Genomic DNA, 6,000 nt, shown 5'->3' with positions numbered 1-6,000 from the left:
TGAAAAAGTTACCCCTCAGGTTCCTGTTAAATCTTCCCCCCCCCTCACTTTAAACCTATGTCCTTTGGTTCTCGATTTGTCTGCTCTGGATAAGAGACTCTGTGCATCTACCCGATCTATTCCTCTCATGATTTTATACACCTCCATAAGATCACCCCTCATCCTCCTACGCTCCAAGGAATAAAGTCCTAGCCTGCTCAACCTCTCCCGATAGCTCAGGCCCTCTGGTCCTGGCAGCATCCTGGTAAATCTCTGCATCCTCCAGCTGGCCCACATTGTTGCTCTTAACCGTAGAGATGATCTAGGGCATCGCGTCACGTTCCCTGAGCGGGGAAGGATGGATGTTCGTGGTTCTGGGGTGGGTGGGAGCCTGGGAGAGATGGTGGAGGCTCTCGCATGACATGGTCTCTGGAGGCTCAGTGTTGGCACCAGTGTTACTTCCCACTTTAAAGATGAGTGGCGTGGTGGCGCAGCGGTAGAGTTGCTGCCACGCAGAGCCAGAGACCCGGCTTCTACCCTGACTACGGGTGCTGTCAGTACGGAGTTTGCACGTTCTCCCCGCGACTGTGGGTTTTCTCTGGGTGCTCCGGTTTCCTCCCATATCCCAAAGACGTACAGGTTTGTAGGTTGTGTAGATTGTGTCTACCAGGTTTGTAGGTTAATTGGCTTCAGTAACATTGTCTGTAGTGTGTTAGATATAACTGGTGTACTGGAAGGTATCACAAAAATGCTGGAGTAACTCAGCAGGTCAGGCAGCATCTTGGAGAGAAGGAATGGGTGACGTTTCGGGTCGAGAGCCTTCTTCAGTGGAGATAACTGGACAGTGTGGACTCGGTGGGCCAAAGGGCCTATTTCCGTGCTGTATCTTTAAACTAAACTAAAACTCAAATCATCGTTGATTTTTTGCCTCAATATCCCTTCCCTCCACTAACCTGTATCCCTTGATATCCCTTCAATACATTCGCCCTGAACCACCATTCACTGTACCTCAGTGAACGTGACAATAATGAACCGAAACAGAAAAACTTCCAAAGATTCACACCACTTCCAGCAGAAGGAATCTCCCACACCTCTGCTCTAACTGGCCAACTAACTACTTTGAGGTGTAGAAACAAGGAACTGTAGATGCTGACTTGCCAACAAAGGAGCAAAGTGCTGGAGTAACTCAGCGGGTCGGACAACGTCTGTGGAGAACATGGGTAGGTGACGATTCTGGCCTGGACTCTTCTTCAGACTGAGACAGATATATTGAGAGACTTTAGACTTTACTTTGGAGGTTCTTTCATATCTCTCTGTTCTGCAGCAATCTCCAGAGTTCCACTGCTGATTGTGTAAGCCCTGCCCTGGGTTGACCCAGAGGAGTTCCACTGCTGATTGTGTAAGGTCTGCCCTAGGTTAACCCAGAGTTCCACTGCTGATTGTGTAAGCCCTGCCCTGGGTTGACCTACCAAAGTGCAACGCCTCACATTTGTCACAGAGTTAAATTCCACCTGCCATTCCTCTGCCCACCTTCCCTGCTTAGTTTAGAGATACAGCGCAGAAAGAGGCCCTTCAGCCCACTGATTCCACCCCGACCAGCGATACCCTTCCAACAGCACTATCCTGCACACCAGGGACAATTTACACTTTTACCAAAGACAATTAACCTACAAACCTGTACGTCTTTGGAGTGTAGGGGGAAAAGGGCGCATCCGGAGAAAACCCACGCAGGTCATGGGGAGAACGTACAAACTCCCTACAGACAGCACCCGTAGTCAGGATGGAACCCGGGTCTCTGGTGCTGTGAGGCGGCAACTCTACCGCTGCGCCACCGTGATGCCCTTGGGTGATTCCAGGTTGCAAATACCAGAGGTAAGGGGAGTGACTTCCCTGCATGTACCGTCAGTTTATCAAGCACTTTGTGTGTTTCCATGAGATGACTCTCAGTCGTGTAGGTTGCAGTGAGCCTGGGCCCAGCCTGCTTCATGTGTCCCTGCATGACCAACCCACCAGTGGAGCTAAGCCGCCTCTCACACTGTCACCGCCAGCCAACGGCACACTCTGCCGCTGGGTGGGTGATGAGCTGCCCTCAGTGCTGGGTGGGTGATGTGCTGCCTGCAACTGCCCTCAGTGCTGGGTGGGTGATGAGCTGCCAGCATGCTGCCCTTAGTGCTGGGTGGGTGATGTGCTGCCTGCAACTGCCCTCAGTGCTGGGTGGGTGATGTGCTGCCTGCAACTGCCCTCAGTGCTGGGTGGGTGATGTGCTGCCTGCAACTGCCCTCAGTGCTGGGTGGGTGATGAGCTGCCCTCAGTGCTGTGTGGGTCATGAGCTGCCCTCAGTGCTGGGTGGGTGATGAGCTGCCCTTAGTGCTGGGTGGGTGATGCACTGCCCTCAGTGCTGTGTGGGTGATGTGCTGCCCTCAGTGCTGGGTGGGTGATGAGCTGCCCTCAGTGCTCTGTGCTCACGGGTGGCCAGATCCCCTTGAAATCCAACACGGTTCAATCTCTCAATCCCAGGTGGTGCAGCGGTAGAGTTGCTGCCTCACAGCGCCAGAGACCCAGGTTCCATCCCAACTACGGGTGCTGTCTGTACAGAGTTTGTACGTTCTCCCCGTGACCACGTGGGTTTTCTCCGAAATCTTTGGTTTCCTCCCACACTCCAAAGATGTACAGGTTTGTAGGTAAATTGGCTTGGTACAAATGTAAATTGCCCCTCGTGTGTGTAGGATAGTGCTAGTGTGCGGGGATCGCTGGGCGGTGTGGACTCGGTGGGCCGAAGGGCCTATTTCCGCGCTGTATCTCTAAAAACTAAAATAAACCTAAACAATCTTCCCTGTGGTGGACTCATTACACAGTTGTGGTTCATCCTGACTGTCTGGCTCTTGGTCTCCTGTGGCCCCTATTTACAGATCCCAGCATCCTGTGTGTTTATTTCCAAACCAGTTCTGCCACTTCACCCACATTTGCCCTTCAATTTAGTTTCGTTTATTATTGTCACGTGCACTGAGTTACGGTGAAAATCTTTTTGTTGCGTGCTAACTAGTCAGCAGAAAAACTATACATGATTACAATCAAGCCGTCCACACGGTGCAGATATAGGATAAAGGGGATAGAGTAAAAAAGACAGCTGTTGGAGTAGAGGTTTACAAGAGTGGGTATTTGTTCACAAAATGCTGGAGACCCTTCTTCAGACTGATGTCAGGAGGGCGGGACAAAGGAAGGATATAGGTGGAGACAGGAAGACGGTGGGAGAACTGGGGAGGGGGAGGGGGGGGAAGAGAGGGACAGAGGAACTATCTAAAGTTGGAGAAGTAAATGTTCATACCACTGGGTTGCAAGCTGCCCAAGCAAAATATGAGGCGCTGTTCCTCCAATTTGCGGTGGGCCTCACTATGGTACTGGAGGAGGCCCATGACGGAATGTTCAGACTGGGAGTGGGAGAGGGTGTTGAAGTGCTCAGCCACCGGGAGATCAGGTTGGTTAATGCGGACCGAGCGAAAGTGTTGAGCGAAACGATCGCCGAGCCTGCGTTTGGTTTCGCCGATGTAAAGAGGTTGACATCTAGAGCAGCGGATACAATAGATGAGGTTGGAGGAGGTGCAGGTGAACCTCTGTCCCACCTGGAAAGACTGTTTGGGTCCTTGGATGGAGTCGATGGGGGAGGTAAAGGGACAGGTGTTGCATCTCGTGCAGTTGCAGGGGAAAGTGCCCGGGGATGGGGTGGTTTGGGTAGGAAGGGACGAGTGGACCGGGGAGTTACGGAGGGAACGGTCTCTGCGGATTCTAATGAACGATTACAGATCCACATCTGGGACTTTATCACAGAGAGTGGCCTGGCTTGGAGACCTCTTCGTCATAAGGTCATCAGAAATAGGAGTAGAATTGGGCCATTCGGCCCATCAAGTCTTCTCTGCCATTCAATTATGGCTGATCTATCTCTCCCTCCAAACCCCATTCTCCTGCCTTCTCCCCATAACCTCTGACACCCGTATTAATCAAGAATCTATCTATCTATCTCTGCCTTAAAAATACCCATTGACTTGGACTCCACTGCCGTCTGTGGCGAAGAATTCCACAGATTCACCACCCTCTGACTAAAGACATTTCTATTCATCTTCCTAAAAGAACGTCCTTTAAGTCTGAAGTTATGCCCTCTAGTCCTAGACTCTCCCACTAGTGGAAACATCCTCTCCACATCCACGCGATCCAAGCCTTTCACTGTTATGTACGTTTCAATGAGGTCCCCCCTCGAACTTCTAAACGCCAGTGAGCACAGGCCCAGTGCCGACAAACACTCATCACAGGTTAACCCACTCATTCCTGGGCTCCTGGAACTCTTGGAGTTTGAGTTTAGTTTAATGTCACGTGTGTCGAGGTACAGTCAAAAGCTTTTGTTGCGAGCTAACCAGTCAGCGGAATACAACACATGATTACAATCGAGCCGTCCACAGTTTACAGATACATGATAAAGGGAATAACATGAACGACGTTTAGTGGAAGATTAAGCCAGTAAAGTCCGATCAGAGTTAGTCTGAGGGTCTCCAGTGAGGTAGATAGTAGTTCAGGACCGCTCTCTAGTGGGTGATAGGTTGGTTCAGTTGGGAAGAAACTGTCCTTGAATCTGGGGGTGTGTGTTTTCACTCTTCTGCACCTCTTGCCTAATGGGAGAGGAGAAGAGAGAGTGGCCGAGGTGAGACTGGTCCTTGATGATGCTGCTGGCCTTGCCGAGGCAGCGTGAGGTGTAGATGGAGTCAATGGAAGGGAGGTTAGATTGTGCGATGATCTGGGCTGCACCTTAGAGGTCATTGATCTACATGGTGCAAGGCAGTGATCCTGGTGAAGGCTCCCGGGAAACTACAATGTACACATCTGCCCAGTCCACTGATCAGACAGCACGGTGGTGCAGTGGTCGAGCTGCTGCCCCCCAGTGTCAGAGACCCTGTCTGCACAGAGGGGTACGCTCTCCCTGTAAATGCAAGGGATTTCTCTGGTGCTCCAATTTCACAATTTCACGGCCTCTTACTCAGCTGCTGTGTAAGCTGGTGAGTCGGGTTGGGACTGGCCGGGTACGGGCAGCCTGGGGCTGGGGTGTGGGAGGGAGGGCTGCTCCCGATGACTGGGCCGGGCAGCGACATGCAGGGACGTGTGCGTGTGTGTGTGTGTGCGCGTGTGTATGAGTGAGTGCAGCAGCAGATGCCATTGCCCCAGGGGAGGAAGGGCCCCATGGTATCAGTGTGGTGAACTGATCCTGAATCTATAGAACATTGGAAAATGATCACCAATGTGTCAACAATTTCTATCACCACCTCAGTGTGGTGAAGCCAGGCTCGGCACACTGCCCCACTCACTCCTCATCACATCATCCCTGAGTCAGCCTGGCTGTGTTTCACACTCGCACACCCACAGACTCGCACACTCACACACACTCACCCTCACACCGGCACACACGCACACCGGCACACGCGCACACACTCACACACGCACACCCTCACACTGGCACACGCGCACACACGCACACCCTCACACTGGCACACCCTCACACTCACACTGGCACACGCGCACACCCTCACACTGGCACACCCTCACACTCACACACCCTCACACTCACACACTCAGCCTCACACCCTCACACACGCGCACTTCCTCACACTGGCACACCCTCACACTCGCGTACTCGCACCCCCGCACACCCAATGCTAGACAGCAGCTGGCGGTTTTCAACTAAGGACCACCATCACTGTCCCAGCGCGCCACACACACTGGGCATGTCACTGATCGGCACACATCACGGAACAAACTCCTGACTACAGGTGCTGTCTGTACAGAGTTTGCACGTCCACCCCCCCCCCCCCCCCCCCCCCCCGTGACCACGTGGGGTTTCTCAGGGTGCTCCGGTTTCCTCACAAATCCCCAAGATGTGCAGGTTTGTAGGTTAATTGATTCTGTAAATTGTCCCTAATGTGTAGGATAGTGCTAGTGTGTGGAGTGATCACTGCTCGGTGTGGACTCAGTGGGCCGAAG

This window comes from Rhinoraja longicauda, chromosome 35, assembly GCF_053455715.1.
Source record: "Rhinoraja longicauda isolate Sanriku21f chromosome 35, sRhiLon1.1, whole genome shotgun sequence".
NCBI classification, from domain to species: Eukaryota; Metazoa; Chordata; class Chondrichthyes; order Rajiformes; family Arhynchobatidae; genus Rhinoraja; species Rhinoraja longicauda.
This window is presented reverse-complemented; position numbering follows the sequence as displayed.